Consider the following 18,399-nt stretch of genomic DNA (forward strand, 5'->3'; position numbering starts at 1 on the left):
TTATATTTCGATTTCTGTGTAGACTGCCTTGTGTTCACCCTCTAAAGTCTAGTTGCCATCCATCACTGTATACACGTGCCTCTTTACCCCTTTCACTCTCCCTTTTTATAAAACTACTTTACCAGTTCACCATTATAAGAAAATTTATCTAACATATTAATATTTCAAAAAATAAAATAGTATTAATTAGTTAAGTGCCCGCTTTTAATTTCAAACATTTCCTGATTTGGATGATAAATTATACAATTATTCTGGAAAGAGGAGAACAAAGAATTGACCGATAGGGTTCACAATGTGGAGATCATTGATAAACTTGGCAGGAGGAGTTTTAGTGGACTCAGGAGACATATTGGAGAGAGCTGAAATAAGAAAATAGAGTAAGGGAACAAAGACAATGAAAATATATTCATAATTCAATAAGTTTTGCGTTTAATGGGGGAAGAAAATGAGATGGTATATGGTAGAGGACGTGAGGTCAGGATACCATACGTTGGGGATTAGGTTGTAAAGTATATTTGTGTGTTTGTATTGCTGTCCAGTGATGAGGTAGAAACTGGTGATGCAGGATGGAAAGAGGGAAAAGGACATAGCCCAAAGAACAAGGGAGAAGAGGGGCTTTTCACTCAGAGCCACCGTATTGTCCCTCTGGTAGATACATTTGTTTTTCTCTTCTTTAATCTGCTTAATTCTCAGGATGACTTGTCATTTTTGTAAGCACAGAAAGTTACAGAAATAAAATAATTATTCCTGGTACATAGTCACAGAATTCATTAGTTTTCCAGTTGTATTCATTTCTAATTCTAGGTTACCAGAATTTTTTAGAAGAGTGCATTTTTTCAACTAACATTGGTTTTATTTTAAGTTAATTCTCCTATCTTCTCTTCAAATCATTTTTGAAAAAAATAGGAGTAAAAAAAGAGGAAGTGAGAGGAGGAAAGAGGAAGAAAAAAATGAGTTGTATTTAAAACTTGAGGATCTCGTCAAGATGGTGCTGTGAGCACACGTTGAACTCACCTCCTCCCATGAACACAACTAGGTTACAACAATTTTGGGAAGAATCACCCTGGATTGAAAACTGGAAACTGGATAAAAAGAACCCCCACGACAAGGGACAGTCCTGACGAAAGCAGAAGAGGCAGTAACTCTGGCTGGAGAGGAAAAAAGCCGCCTTTGGGAGCAGCGGAGCTTCTCAGCTGGCCAGGCGGGAGCCACCCTAAGGTACGAGCCCTCCCTGGAGGAATGAGGTCCAGAGCGGGGGCAATACTGCTATAAGCATCCTTCGGACTCAGCCCAACTGAGATGGGGGGGTCTTACTGTCTGGCTTTGCTGGCTATTAACTGCAGTGAGGACACTCCCAGAAAAGCTATCGGCTGAAAGCCGAAAAGATCCACGTCTTAAAGGGCCCACGCACAAACTCACTCATTGCAGCAACCTAAAATCACCAGAGAGAAGGCTAACTGTCCTTTGGTGAAACAAGACTCACCTGGTGGGCTCTGGGGGCATGTTGGTGAGAGGAGGGTCCTCTCCAGAGACTGAGACATTGGTGGGGGCCATTGTTCTGAGCTGGTCCAGGCACGCTGATACAGACACCAGTGGGGGCCATTAGGGTGCATCCCTTGGGCTATTAGCCCAGGGGTCTGCCACACCCACTAGAGCACAGATTTAATCCAGTCCAGCCAGGGCAGGCAACCCACCCTAGGGACTGGCCCCACCTAACAGCAAGCCCTCAGGCTACTTTTCAGCCTGCATTGACTGAGTGCCTTGATCCTCTACAGGCAGGCAAGGGTGTCTGCCTCTGTGGGGCAGGGCTTGTGTGAGGACCAGGGGAACTTGGGGGGCATTGGGGCAGAAGTGGGGGACTCTGCAGTATGGCGTTGGGGTACGGTCCAGGGGGTTGAGAAGTGTGCATGGACCAGGACTGTGTTGACAGTGTATGTGGTCCAGTGGGGGGTGAGGCTTATCAGTGGCAGAACTTGTGCTTCACAATTATCCATTAAAAGGATCAGCCCCACCTTCCAAAGCCTGAAACAACTGAGTGCCCCCATGCCAAGAGCCAGCCCCACTCGGCTGCACTCCTAAGAGAACTGACAACAGCCTTGTTGGCCTCAGGCCTATCACAACTGTATGCTCCTGAGCCTAGCAACCAGCTACACTGGGGACAAACCCAATTAAGAGGACAATTGCAATAAGAGTGTGCTGATAGACTTTGTAGCCAACAGTGCTGAGGCCCCTCCAAACCAGATTTACAAACAGCTGGCCAGGGAAGGAAAGATCAGGCTCCCTGGGTGCCTGCAGTGGGAGCAACCCTGCACAGCAGAAGAACACAAGTAGCCCACAAAGGGGTCACTTCTTGTTCTTATGGTCTGGTGACGAGAGGGAAGCACACTGCTGGGCCTCATAAGGCATCTCATACATAAGCCCATTTCTCCAAGATCAGGAGACATAGATGACTCACCTACTACAAAGAAAATAGCACAGAGAAAGAGGCATAATGAGGAGGCAAAGGAATACTTTCCAAGAAAGGGAACAGTACAAAACCCCAGAAAAAGAACTAAGTGAAACAGAAACTAGTGACCTCCTCGACAAAAAATTCAAACAAAATATAATGAGGATGCTCACAGATATGCGGAGAAGAATGGATGAACACAGTGAGCACATCAGCAAAGAACTGGAAGATTAAAAAAAAACAATCAGAAATGAAGAATACAATACTCAAAATGAGAAATTCACTAGAGTGGCTCAATAGCAGAGTAGAGGAAGCAGAAGAACGGATCAGCAAGCTAGACAAAAGATTAGAGGAAATCACCCAAGCAGAACAGAAAAGAGAAAAAAGAATTAGACAGAATGAGAACAGTGTAAGGGAACTCTGGGACAATATCAAGCGTGCTAACATTCGGATTATAGGGGTCCCAGAAGGAGAAGAGAGAGACAAAGGGGCAGAAAATTTATTTATTGAAATAATAGAGGAAAATTTTCCTAACCTGAGGAAGGAAACAGACATCCAAATTCAGGAAGCACAGAGAGCTCCAAACAAGAGAAGACCAAAGAGGCCCACACCAAGACATATTATAATCAAAATGTCTAAAATTAAAGACAAAGAGAGAATCCTAAAAGCAGCAAGAGAAAGGCCACAAGTGACATATAAAGGGAAGCCCATCAGGCTGTCAGCAGACTTCTCAGTCGAGACCCTACAGATGAGAAGAGAATGGCACGACATCTTTAAAGTGCTAAAAGGAAAAACCTACAACCAAGAATACTCTATCCATCAAGGCTGTCATTCAGAATGGAAGGAGAGATAAAGAGCTTCCCAGACAAGCAAAAATTAAAGGAGTTTATCACCAAGAAACCAGTTCTACAAGAAATGCTGAAGGGACTTATTTAAGTGGGAAAGCAATGACCACAAATAGAGAGAAAAGAAAAAAAATTATCAACAAAAACCAAAACAACAACAACAAGAAAAAACAGGCAATAAAATCACTTGTAAGGTAAAAGCATAGTAAAGGCAGCAGATCAACTACCTGTGAAGATAATATAAAGGTTAAAAGACAAATGTACTAAAATCACCTATTTCAATGATAAGAGGGTAATGGATAGACACACACTAAACAAAAGACTATATATGATGTGAAAAACATATAATGTGGGAGGAGGGGAGTGAAAAAGTAGAGCTTTTAGAAAGAGGTCAAGCTAAAGAGTCTATCTACTCAATATAGACTGTTATATGCATAGTATATTAAATAGGATCCTCATGGTAACCACAAACCAGAAACCTATAACAAGCAGGAAAAAAAGTAAGACAGAAGAAATCAAACATATTCCTAAAGATAGCCATCAAACCACAAGGGAAGAGAGCAAGAGAAAAAGAAGTGAACAGAGAAGAACTACTAAAACACCCCAAAAGAAGAAAAAGTGACAAAATGGCAATAAATACATATTTATCAATAGCTACTTTAAATGTCAATGGACTAAATGCTCCAATCAAATGCCATAGGGTGGCCAACTGGATAAACAAACAAGATCCATGTATATGCTGCATACAAGAGACACACTTCAGACCTACAGACACTCACATACTGAAAGTGAAAGGATGGAAAAAGATATTCCATGCAAATGGCAAAGAAAAGAAAGCGGGGGTAGCAATACTTATATCAGACAAAATAGGCTTTAAATCAAAAACTGTAATAAGAGACAAAGACGGGCACTACATAATGGTAAAGGGAACAATCCAACAAGAAAATACAACACTTGTAAATATCTATGCACCCAACATAGGAGCACCTAAATATATAAAGCAATTATTAACAGACATAAGAGGAGAAATAGACAGTAACACAATAATAGTAGGGGACTTTAACTCTCCACTTACTCCAATGGATAGATCATCCAAACAGAAGATCAATAAGGAAACACTCACCTTAAAGGACACATTAGACCAGATGGACTTAGCAGATATATACAGAACTTTCCATCCAAAAACCACAGAATACACATTCTTTTCACATGCCCATGGAACATTCTCCAGGATTGATCACATATTAGGCCACAAAACAAGTCTCAATAAATTTAAGAAGATTGAAATAATACCATGCATCTTTTTGAAAACAAAGGTATGAAACTGGAAATCAACTACAGAAAGAAAACCAGAAAAGCCGCAAAAATGTGGAGATTGAACAAAATGCTACTGAACAATGATTGGGTCAATGGAGAAATCAAAGAAGAAATTTAAAAATTCCTGGAGACAAATGAAAATGAGAACACGACATGCCAAAATCTGTGGGATACAGCAAAAGCGGTTCTACGAGGGAAGTTTATAGCAATTCAGGCCTACCTCAACAAAGAAGAAAAATCCCAAATAGACAATCTAAAAGTGCACCTAGGGGTACTGGAAAAAGAACAACAAACAAAGCCCAAAATCAGCAGAAGGAAGGAAATAAAAATCAGAGCAGAAATAAACAAAATATAGACCAAAAAAAAAATAGAAAAAATTAATGAAACCAAGAGCTGGTTCTTCGAAAAGATAAACAAAATTGACAAACCCTTAGCTAGACGCACCAAGAAAAAAAGAGAGAAGGCTCAAATAAAATCAGAAATGAAAGAGGAGAGATTACAACAGACACCTCAGAAATACAAAAGATAATAAGAGAATACTATGAAAACCTATAAGCCAACAAATTGGATAATCTAAAAGAAATGGATAAATTCTTAGAAATATACAACCTTCCAAAACTGGACCAAGAAGATGTAGAAAATTTGAATAGACCGATCACCAGTAAGGAGATCGAAACAGCAATCAAAAACCTCCCAAAAAATAAAAATCCAGGACCAGATGGCTTCCCTGGTGAATTCTACCAAACATTCAAAGAAGACTTAATACCTATCCTTCTCAAACTCTTCCAAAAAATTGAAGCGGAGGGGAGGCTTCCTAACTCCTTCTATGAAGCAAACATTATCCTGAAACTAAAACCAGACAAGGACAACACAAAAAAAGAAAATTACAGGCCAATATCACTGATGAACATCGATGCAAAAATCCTCCACAAAATACTAGCAAATCGAATACAACAATACATTAAAAAGATCATACATCATGATCAAGTGGGTTTCAATCCAGGGATGCAGGGATGGTTCAACATCCGCAAATCTATGAACGTGATACACCACATTAACAAAATGAAGCATAAAAATCACATGATCATCTCAATTGATGCAGAGAAAGCATTTGACAAGATACAGCATCCATTTATGATAAAAAAAATCTAAATAAAATGGGTATAGAAGGAAAATACCTCAACATAATAAAGGTCATATATGACAAACCCACAGCAAATATCATTCTCAATGGAGAAAAACAGAAAGCTATCCCTCTAAGAACTGGAACCAGACAAGGATGCCCACTGTCACCACTCTTATTTAACATAGTATTGGAAGTCCTAGACAGAGCTATCAGACAAGAAAAAGAAATAAAAGGGATCCACATTGGAAAAGAAGAAGTGAAACTGTCACTCTGGCAGACGACATGACTTTATATCTAGAAAACCCTAAAGAGTCCACTAAAAACTTTTAGAAATAATAAAGGAATACAGTCAAGTTGCAGGATACAAAATCAACGTACAAAAATCAGTTGCGTTTCTATACAATTGCAACACAAAGAATAAAATACCTAGGAATAAACTTAATGAAAGAGGTTAAAGATCTGTACCCGAAAACTATAAAACATTGTTGAAAGATATCGAAGAAGACACAAAGAAATGGAAAGATATTCCGTGCTCTTGGATTGGAAGAATTAACATTGTTCAAATGTCCATACTTCCTAAAGCAATCTATAGATTCAATGCAGTCCCTATCAAAGTTCCAACAACATTTTTTACAGAAATAGAACAAAGAATCCTAAAATTTATATGGAACAACAAAAGACCTCAAATAGTCAAAGGATTCCTGAGAAAAAAGAACAAAGCTGGAGGTATCACACTCCCGACTTCAAATTATACTACAAAACAGCATGGTTTGGTTACTATGGCACAAAACAGACACACAGATCAATGGAACAAAACTGAGAGCCCAGAAGTAAACCCACACGTTTATGGACAGCTAATATTCGACAAGGGAGCCAAGAGCATACGATGGAGAAAGGAGAATCTCTTCAACAAATGGTGTTGGGAAAACTGGACAACCACATGCAAAAGAATGAAAGTAGACCATTCCCTTACACCATACACAAAAATCAACTCAAAATGGATTAAAGGCTTGAATGTAAGACCCGAAACCATGAGACTTCTAGAAGAAAACATAGACAGTACGCTCTATGACATTGGTCTGAGCAGCATATTTTCAAGTCCCATGTCTGACTGGGCAAGGGAAACAAAAGAAAAAATGAACAAATGGGACTACGTCAAACTAAAAAGCTTCTGCGCAGCAAAGGAAACCATCCACAAAACGAAAAGACAACCTAACAATTGAGAGAAGATATTTGCAAACCACATATCAGATAAGGGGTTAATATCCAAAATATACAAAGAACTCATACAGCTCAACAACAAAAAAAACAACAATCCAACTAGAAAATGGGCAAAAGATCTGAACAGAGCTTTCTCCAAAGAAGATATACAGATGGCCAACAGGCATATGAAAAGATGCTCAGCATGATTAGGTATCAGGGAAATGCAAATCAAAACCACAATGAGGTATCACCTCACTCCAGTCAGAATGGCTATAATTAACAAGACAGGAAACAACAAATGTTGGAGAGGATGTGGAGAGAAGGGAACCCTTGTTCATTGCTGGTGGCAGTGCAAACTGGTGCAGCCACTATGGAAAGCAGTATGGAGTATCCTCAGAAAACTAAGGATAGATCTACCATATGATCCAGCTATTCCACCGCTGAGTATTTATCCAAAGAACTTGAGAACACAAAGGCATAAAGATACTTGCACCCCTATGTTCATTGCGGCATTATACATAATAGCCAAGACTTGGAAGCAACCTAGGTGCCCATCAAGGGATGAATGGATAAAGAAGTTGTGGTATTTATACACGATGGACTACTACTCAGCCATAAGAAATGACGAAATCCAGCCATTTGTGACAACATGGATGGACCTTGAGGGTATTATGCTGAGTGAAATAAGTCCTAGGGAGAAAGTCAAATACTATATGATCTCACTCATAAGTAGAAGATAAAAACGACAAAAAAAAAAAAAAACACATAGCTTTGGAGATTGGACTGGTGGTTACCATTGGGGAAGGGGGGAGGGGGGAGGGCAAAAGGGGTGATTAGGGTCACATGTGAGGGGATGCACTATAATTAGTGTTCGGGTGGTGAACATGATGTAATGTACACAGAATTTGAAATACGATGTACATCCGAAAAAAATAAAAATTAAAAATAAATAAATAAATAAAGTAAAACTTTACCTCTCCCTACGCACTGAAGACATGGATTAGATGCTAACAATAGACTCTGAGCAAACAACTTAAGGAGTGTGAGCACTTGTGTGTGTGTGTGTATGTATAGAGGGCTTACCATTCTCCTCATGGTTTTCTCCAAATAACTGGAGAGAGTGCTATTAAGCTTTAGCTAATGTTTCATGCGCTCTCTGATCAATGGTTAAACACAAAGCGTTTTTGTTTTTCATGACCCCAAAATAGATTTACATATGTTGTTGTAAAGAGTGATTAGCTCCTTTCAATTCAGCTTGCACGCTGAGAATATCAAAGTTGCTGCTGAATCTATCCCCTCCTCCACTGATACTTATCATCTCAGGTTACCCACATGCTGCTGCTGCAGCTGGTTTTTTTAAGCCAGCCATGACAACAAAGTCTAGTAGATAAACTACCTCTAAATTCATGGCCCTACACACCACGTAGCTGGGAGGATTTCATTAAGAAGGAAACACAGAATTTTAAAATTTTTGTTTGGGGACATTCAAGATTCAACCACACAGTGAGAAATTCTCACAATAATATCCTTATCAGGGGTCCATCCAGTCTTGGCTTGAACTCCTCTCTCCATTGTGAAATGACTACAATTGTTAGCGGGGGAAATATTTACTCTGAATCGAAGTCGGCTTTCCTGGAACAAGATGCATGGTGACCAGTTCTGCCTTATGGAGACACCTTGACTCTGTTGTCCAAACTACAGCGTTTCAAATAGCTGGCCATAATTATCACAGTGTCCCACTCACCGCCTTCATCCCAGCCCCCTCATCAGATTTTCTCTTTTCCAGGCTAATCAACTGCAATTCCTTCAACTGTTTCTTATATAGAAATGTTTAACAGAGTCCTGGAAACAAACTTGGCACTCAGTAACTGATAATTATTTTTCTTGGTGTTCTAGTGGTTAAGATTCAGCGCTCTCACCACTGGGGCCGGAGTTCATTTCCAGGTCAGGGAACCACACCAGTTGTCATACTGTGGCTGCTGTGTTGCTGTGATGCTGAAAGCTCTGCCACCTGTATTTCAAATATCAGACGCTGATATAGGACCATGCTCCACTGCTATTTGTAGGGTTTTCATGGCCAGTTTTTTTTCAGAAGTGGGTGGCCAAGTCCGTCTTCTTTGTCTTAGTCTGGAAGCTCTGCTGAAACCTGTCCACCAGGGGTGTGACCCTGCTGGTATTTGAAATACCAGTGACATAGTTTTCAGCATCAGAGCAACACACAGCCACCACAGTATGACAACCAACAGATGGGTAGTGTGGTTCCCTTGCCCGGGACATGAATCTGGGTCACAGCAGTGAGAGCGCTGAATCTTAACCACTAGACCACCAGGGCTGGCTTTTCTCCCAAAGGAGAAAATTGGGAGATGTTAATTCAGCCCTATGGAGAATAGCTTCAGATATTTCAATAGGAATTTCAGGAAGAACAAGTAGAGAGGCCAGGAAAGAAGCAATATTCAAGGAGACTGAAGAAAATTGTCTTTTGTTGGAGAAAGATTTGAGCCATCAAATCGAAAATACAAACAGATACCAGGCAGAAATATATAAAGAAAACACACCTGGAGACATCCTGGTGAAATTTAGAACTCCAAGGATAAAGAGAAAATCCTAAATGTTTCCAAATAGAGAAATTAAAAAAGAAGAATAAAACTAGCATACTTTTCTGGTTTGTAAGATGGAAAAGAGGGAGCCTATAGACAACTTTATAGGAAAAAAAAAGACGAAGCTCATAGTCAGCTAAGTTATAGAAAAAAAGATGGAGCCCATAGCCAGCTAACTTATTTACATAACAGAGCAAAACAAAGACATTTGCAGATATTTATAGACTCAGAATATATACTTTCTAAATAAGTTTTAAAAATTTACTCAGGAGCATACTCTAACAAAATACAAAGCAGATTAAAATAAGGATTTCCAAAAAAGAGGGAGGTTATGGAACTCAAGGTATACTGGTGTGCAAACAAACCAATAATAGTAAATTTCAACAATGGTTGACAATAAAATTGTTAATATAGTGTATTCCTAGGAGAAGATTCTTAGAACAGAAAATGATTTCTTAAAGTAAAAAAGAAATAAAACTTCAGCTTGTTTCAACAAAATGAAGAGACTGAGAGAAATAAATGCTAATATTTCATCTTACTAGGAGGTAGGTATATCATACTAGTTAATCCTTATTACCAATAGGAAAATATAGATTTGTATATGTTTCTTAAAATGTAATTTGTAATCACTAATAGAACAGATTAGTTTCAAGATTTAACCCAGTCTATTAAGACATTACGACATATTGGTGAGAGAAAGAACTTGGAAGTAGAAAAACCAACTTCTGGCTAACCTGTTTGTGGCTATGTTGCTAGGTAGCTCCCCCAGAAAGAACTTAGAAGAAAATATTGCCGTGAGCTGGACAAGTGACACCATCATGAAAATCTTAAGTGGCCATGTTAATTGAAATAAAAAGAAACATGACTATCCTTCTGACAAATTCTATTTGTATGTCAAACAATTTTTGTTTCATGAATGTAAATGTTGTGTTGTGAGGTACCTGAAGTTTTATGATCACCACATCTTTTAAGCAGATTGTGTGTACATTTTATCATTATACATTCTCTTACTCAAACCACATGCTACAATGTGCTTATTGCACCAAGCTCACACAAAAAGGAGATTTAGGAATTATGTGAGAGGTTTGGTGACATCAGCTGTCTTGACTACTTGACATAAGTTTGAGGACTTGGAATCACTAGATGATGTGCTATCCACCATTCTCCAAGGAGAGGTGAAACTAATTATCTAAAATGTCTAATAGTTATATTGAGAGTATGACATTTGGGGATATTCAGTCAAACCTGCATACTTACAACAAAAATTGAACTTAGTGTAAATTAAGTTTCAGGTCCCAAGTTGCTCTCTACTCAAGGGAACAGGTGTAGGAGACTCCAAAAACTCTTTGCTTAAATGTGTGCATACATATGCTTTTTACATATGTATACACCATGAAACAATTACTACACTCAAGATAATGAACATACTCATCACTGCCGAAAGTTTTTTTGCATCCTTTGTTATCCCACCCACCCATCCCATCCTGCCCCCCAACCAGGCAGCTGTTGATCTGCTTTCTATCCCTGTAGGTAAGTGTGTATTTTCTAAAATTTTTTGTCATTGGAACTTAGAGTCTATTTTGTATCTGCCTTCTTTCACTTGGCATAATTATGCTGTGATTCACGCATGTGGTCATGTGTTGTATTAATAGTTCATTCCTTTTTCCTGCTGAGTAGTATTTTATTGTATGAATATAACACAATTTGTTTATGCATTTACCTGTTGATAGACATTTGGGTTGTTTCCAGTTTTGGCTATTACAGATAAAGTTTCAATGAACATTAATGCACAAGTCTTTGTATGGACATACGCTTTCATTTCTCTTTCATAAATACCTAGAAATGGAATAGCTGAATTATATGGTAGACATAGTTTAAGTTTTTAAGAAATTGCCACTGTTTTCTAAAGTGGTTCTACCATTGTCTTGGTCTACTCAGGCTGCTATAACAAAATACCATAAACTAGGCAGCTTATAAACAACAGAAATTTATTTCTCACTTTTCTGTAGGCTAGGAAGCCCAAGATCAAGGTGCCAGCAGATTTGGTGTCTGGTGAGACCCCTATTCCTGGTTCATAGATCACTGTCTTTTTACTGTATCCTCACATAGTGGAAGAGGGGAGGAAGCTCTCTGAGGCCTCTTTTATAAGGGCACTAATCCCTTTCATGAGGGCTCCACCTTCATGACCAAATCACTTTCCAAAGTCCCCACCTCCCAATACTATCATACTAGGGGTTAGGTTTCAACATATGAATTTTAGGGGGACACAAACATTCAGTCTATAGCAACCATTTTATATACATACACACCAGCAATGTATAAGAGTTCCAGTTCCTCCATATCTTTGCCAACATTTGGTATGGTAAGTGTATTAGTCAGGGGTCTGCAGAAAAATAGAACCAATAGAATATATACCTATATAGCTGGAATGAGATTTATTATAAGGAACTGACTCACATGATTATGGAAGCTGAAAAGCCCCACAATCTGCTGCCTGCAGCTGGAGAACCAGAAAAGCCAGTGGTGTAGATTCCAGTCCAAGTCTGAAGGCCTGAGAACCAGGAACACTGATGGTGTGATCCCCAGTCCAAGGGAAGAACAATGATGTTTCAGCTCAAGCAGTCAGGCAGAGAGAGCCAATTCAAACCTCCTCTGCCTTTTCGTTCTATTCAGGCTCTCAACAGTATGGGTGATGCCCACCCACATTGGGGAGGGCAATCTGCCCTCAGTCCCCCAATTCAAACGTGGGTAAAGAAAATGTGGCATACATATACAATGGACTATTATTCAGCCATGAGAAAGAAGGGAATTCTGCCATTCATGACAACATGGGATGATCTTGAGAGCATTATGCAAAGTGAGAAAATTCAGACAAAACAAATACCATATAATATCACTTATATGTGGAATCTAAGACTAAAAAAGTCAAACTCATAGAAACAAAGAGAAAACTGCTTGCCAGGGACTGAGAGGTGGGAGAAATAGGGAGAGGTTGACAAAAATTCTGATAAATTTTCAACCATAATATGAATAAAGTCTGATGAGCTAATGTAAAACATGGTGACTATAGTTGATAACACTGTATTGTATAATTGAAATTTGCTTAGAGAGTAAAACTGAAATGTTCCTACCAAAAAAAAAAAAGATAAAAAATTATTTTAAAAAACGATAGAAGAAAGAATAAAATAATTTCCAAAATAAAAGGCATAATGCAAATATTTCAGAAACTAGTTTTAATTTTAGTTTTTGCCATAGGTTTTCTCAGCAACATATAGTAATCTTCACAGTGGTTATGAATATCTAGGCTATAGTAGGGTCTACAAGTTTGTAATTGTGACTCAATATAGTTACAGTATTTTATTTTATGCATACTGAGAAATTTATATACTAAATAAAACAATGTTAAATTCCATTGTATAGAATGTTTAACATTCCATTGTATGGAATGTTAAAAAAAAAAAAAAAAAAAAAAAGCCTGCTGGGATTTTGAGTGAGATTGTGTGGAATCTATAGATCAACTGAGAATTGACATCTTAACAATGTTCATACTGATCAACAATATTGATGAACCTTCCAATCCATCAACAAGTATTCCTCTCCATTTATTGGTAGGTTATATTTAATTTCTCTGAGCTAATTTTTCTAGTTTTCAGTATCTTTTGTCAGATTTATCCTTAATCTTTTGTCACATTTACCCCTAAAGCTCTCATAGTTTTGACCTCCTTTCTACTTCAGTTTGGACAGTTTTTATTGTCTTTGATGTTACTGAACCTTTCTTCTGTAGTGCCTCTTCTGACATTAAGTACACCTAATTCATTTTTGTTTCATGTTTTATATTTTTACATTTTAGAATTTCCAGCTTGTTCTTCTTTGGAGTTTTCATTTCTCTCCAGAAATATTCCATCTCTTCAAACTTTCAATATTTTTGCCTGTGAAGTCTTCAAAATATTTATAACAGTTGTTTTAAAGTCTTTGTTTGCTATTTCCCAAGCCAGATCAGCTGTTGTCTGCTTCCATTGATTTAGATTTCTCCTGATTATGAATCAAATTTTCTTGCTTCTTAACATTTCTAATAATTTTCATTGATTTTAATAGCTGTATAGAAAAGAATAGTATATATACAAGTATAATATTTTTTGTATTGTTTTACTTTATTTATTTACCTGGGAATGTAATTCCTTCCCTCTGCCTGGCAATTTGAGTGAGTAGATGATCATTAATATTCACCTTATAATTAAATCGAGGTGATGTCAGCATCATGGGAGAGTGAGCTGTTCCCTTAGTCTCTCCCTCATAAGATACAATGAAAAGGACATTCATTAACCAACAGAGGATGTCCACACAGCACAATAGGAAGTCTGAGAGATCCACATAGCCATACATCTGAAGGTGGGGGCACTGGATCCCCAGCAAGCAGTGTAAGGAGGTAAGCAATTTCCTCCTTCTCCCCAGTGGCTGGCAGCAATCTAGGACACAGGACCTCACAAAGCAGCCAGCATGTGACTTTGAGAGGAGACAGGACAATACGCAGCCCTCTGCAGGAATGCTTTCACTCTCAGAGTTGCTTCACAGCCCGTGGGAACACCCCACACCAAGGTAGCTCAGACACCATGTGGGCATCCCCACCCAGCCAAGCAGCCCAGGTGGGCTGTCAGTGAGTGCAGAGCAGGATCATGCAGGATCACACATGTGAAAGAAAGTGCCCCTCCCTCACCCCACCTGGCACACCAGAAAGGCCAGTGAGTCATGGCAGTGGATCTGCAGTAGAGTGCCTGCACCTGTGTATGCAAAGCAGCAGTGGCCAGCAGGAAAACTCAGAGAATCATATTGGCACAACTTCCAGTGGATATGGGGAGTTCAGAAAACACAGCTCCTGCCCCGCCCCCAGTGGTGGCAGGTGGAATCTGTGACCAGATACTACCACTATGCAGTGACAAAGGTCCATTCCATGAAACACCATGAAGAACTGTGTTAACACTCTAGAGCAGAAGGAAAATGACAAGTCTCAAGAAACTAGCCCTGAAGTCACAGAAATCTACAATCTAAATCACAGAGGATTCAAAATAGTTATCATAAAGAAACTCAATGAGATACAAGAAAACTCAGAAAGACAGTTCAATGAACTCAGGAATAAAATTAATGAGCAGGAGAAATTCCTCACAAAAGAGATTGAAATTCTAAAAAACACCATACAGAACTGCTGGAGATGAAGAGTACAATGAATGAGATAAAAAAAACCAATCTAGAATACTTAAAAAACAGAGTGATATCATGGAGGACAGAATTAGTAATTTGGAGGACAGAAATATAGAAATGCTTTAGGTGGAGGAAGAAAGAGAACTAAGATTAAAAATAAATGAAGAAATTCTCTGAGAAATATCTGACTCAATTAGGAAACGCAACATAAGGATTACAGGTATTCAAGAAGGAGAAGAGAGGGAGAAAGGAGCAGAGGGCTTGCTCAAAGAAATACCAGTTGAGAGCTTCCCAAATCTGGGGAAGGAACTAGAATTATAAGTGAATGAAGCCAATAGAACTCTTAATTACATCAATGCAAAAAGACCATTAGTAAAACTGGTAAAAGCCAATGACAAAGAAAAAATATTAAAGACAGTAAGGCAGAAGAAAATACCTTACAAAGGAACCTCTATCAGGCTTTCAATGGACTTCTCAGCAGAAACCTTACTCGCTAGGAAAGAGTGAAATAATATATTCAAAATACTGAAAGACAAAAACTTTCAGCCAAGAATACTCAATCCAGCGAAACTATCCTTCAGATACAATGGAGAAATAAAAACCTTCCCAGATAAGCAAAAGCTGAGGGAGTTCACAGCCAAAAGATGCCCCTAAAAGAAATTATCAAGAAGGTGTTCATACCTGAAACAAAAAAGGAAAAGGTTTATAAAGCCTTGACCAAGGAAATAAATAGACAAAATCAGAAAAGTACAGCTCTCTATCAGAACAGGTTAGTAAATGCTTAACTATAACATTAAAGATAAAGGTAAGGAAAGCATCAGAAATAACTATAAACACTTCACTTCAATCACAAACTCACAACACAAAATGGAATAAGTTGTGACAACAGTAACTTAAACAGGGAAGAGGAAAGGGATGGAACTTCTTTAGGTTAATGAGATAAGAGGCTATGAGAAAATGGAATATCTCATCTACAGGATCTTTTGTACAAACCTCATGGTGACCACTAAACAAAAAATCAGAACAGAGACACAAACAATAAGTAAAGAGAAAAGTGAGAAAACCATCATAGAAAATTGCCAAACTGAAATGGCTGTGAGAAATACATGTGATGAGAAACAAGACAATTATAGAACAACTGGAAAACAAGCAATAAAATGGCAGTATTAAGCCCTCATATATCAATAATCACTCTAAATGTAAATGGGTTGAATTCTCCAATCAAAAGACACAGAGTGGGTGGGTGGATTAAAAAACAAGACCCAAAAATATGCTGCCTCCAGGAAACACATCTCAGCTCTAAACACAAACAGAGGCTCAGAGGGAAAGGAAGGAAGACAACAGTCCAAGCAAATGATAAATGAAAGAAAGTAGGTGTTGCCATACTTGGACAAAGCAGACTTCAAGATAAAAAAGACAATGAGAGACAAAGAGGGGCAGTATATAATGATAAAAGGGCCATTCCACCAAGAGGACATAACAGTTATGAATATATATGCACCTAACACGGGAGCATCAAAGTAAGTAAAGCAGCTATCAGTAGACCTAAAGGGAGAAATTAACAGCAACACAATAATAGTAGGGGACCTTAATACCCACATATATCAGTGGATAGATCATCCAGACAGAAAGTCAAGAAGGAAATAGTGGACTTAAATGAAAGACTAGACCAGATGGACTTAATAGGTATATATAGGCCACTCCAACAAAAAACAGCAGGATACACATTCTTCTCAAGTGCACATGGAGCATTCCCAAAGATAGACCATTCACAGGGGAAATTCACAGCAATACAGGCTCACCTCAACAAACAAGAAAAATCTCAAATAAGTAATCTAAACTACACCTAACAGAACTAGAAAAAGAAGAGCAAACAAAGCCCAAAGTCAGCAGAACAAGGGAAATAATAAAAATTAGAGCATAAATGAATGAAATAGAAACCAAAAAAAGTAGAAAGGATCAATGAAACTAAGAGCTGTTTTTTTGAGAAGATGAACAAAATTGACAAATCCTTAGCCAGACTCACTAAAAAAAAAAGAGGCTCAAATAAATAAACTTAGAAATGAAAAAGGAGAAATTACAATGGATACCACAGAAATACAAGGGATAAGAGAATGCTATGAAAAACTATATACCAACAAATTGGACAACCTGGAAGAAATGGATAGATTCTTAGACATACAGCCTCCCAAAACTGAATCAAGAAGAAATAGAGAATCTGAATAAACCAATCACAAGTAAAGAAATTAAAATGGTAATCAAAAACCTCCCAAAAAATAAAAGTTCAGGACCAGATGGCTTCTCAGGAGATTTCTATAAAACATTCAAAGAAGGTTTAATACCTATCCTTCTCAAACTATTCCAAAAAACTGAAGAAGATAGAATACCTCCTAACTCATTCTATGAGGTCAACATCTCCCTGATCCCAAAGCCAGTCAAGGACAACACAAAGAAGGAAAATTAAAGGCCAGTATCGCTGATCAACATAGATGCAAAAATGCTCAACAAAATACTGGTGAACCAAGCATAACAATACATTAAAAAGATCATACACCATGATCAAGTGGGATTTATACCAGGGACACAGGAATGGTTCAACATCTGCAAATCAATCAATGTGATACACTAGATCAACAAAATGAGGAATAAAAATCACACGATCATCTTAGTAGATGCAGAGAAAGCATTTGACAAGATCCAACATACATTTATGATAAAAACTTTCAATAAAATGGGTATAAAAGGAAAGTAGATCAACATAATAAAGGCCATATATGACAAACCCACAGCCAACATCATACTCAATGGGGAACAAGACAAGGGTGCCCACTCTCACCACTCTTACCACTCTTATTCAACATAGTACTGGAGGTTTTAGCAAGAGCAATTAGGCAAGAAAAAGAAATAAAAGTTGCCCAAATTGGTAAAGAAAAAGTAAAACTCTTGCTACTTTCAGATGACATGATTCTATATATAGAAAACCATAAAGAATCCACCAGAAAACTATTAAAAATTATCAACAACTATAGCAAAGTTGCAGGGTGCAAAATCAACTTACAAAAATCAGTTGCAATTCAATACTCCTAATAACAAACTAACAGAAGAGCATTCAAGAATACAATCCCATTAACAATCACAACTAAAAGAACAAAATGTCTAGGAATAAATTTAACCAAGGAGGTGAAAGACCTATACACTGAAAACTATAGGACATTATTGGAAGAAGTTAAAGAAGACATAAAGAAATAAAAAGATATTCCATGTACATGGATTGGAAGAATAAACATAGTTAAAATAGCTATATTACCCAAAGCAATCTTACATATTCAATGCAATCTCAATCAGAATCCAAATGACATTCTTCACAGAAATACAAACAAGAATCCTGAAATTTATATGGAACAAGAAAATACCCCAAATAGTCAAAGCAGTCCTGAGAAAAAAGAACAAAGCTGGAGGCATCACAATCCCTGACTTAAAAATAATACTATAAAGCCATAGTATTCAAAACAGCATGGTACTTGTACAAAAACAGACTCACAGATCAGTGGAAAAGAACTGAAAGTCCAGAAATAAAACCACACATCTATGGACAGCTAATCTTTGACAAAGGAGCCAAGAACACACAATAGATAAAGGAAAGTCTCTTCAGTAATTGGTGTTGGGAAA

General features: G+C 37.9%; 1 protein-coding gene across 2 annotated transcripts in view; it reads left to right on the forward strand.

Moving 5' to 3' along the window:
* Window positions 1–970: 970 nt before the first annotated feature.
* CD84 (CD84 molecule) overlaps window positions 971–18,399 on the forward strand; it is a 51,551-nt gene continuing 34,122 nt past the window's right edge. For both annotated transcript variants that reach the window (XM_070608301.1, XM_070608303.1), the window contains exon 1: window positions 971–1,218. The gene's annotated coding sequence lies outside the window, so the exon portion shown is untranslated. The remainder of the gene's footprint in view (window positions 1,219–18,399) is intronic.

The sequence above is a fragment of the Equus przewalskii genome, unplaced genomic scaffold (genome assembly GCF_037783145.1).
Source record: "Equus przewalskii isolate Varuska unplaced genomic scaffold, EquPr2 ChrUn-6, whole genome shotgun sequence".
Classification (NCBI taxonomy): Eukaryota; Metazoa; Chordata; class Mammalia; order Perissodactyla; family Equidae; genus Equus; species Equus przewalskii.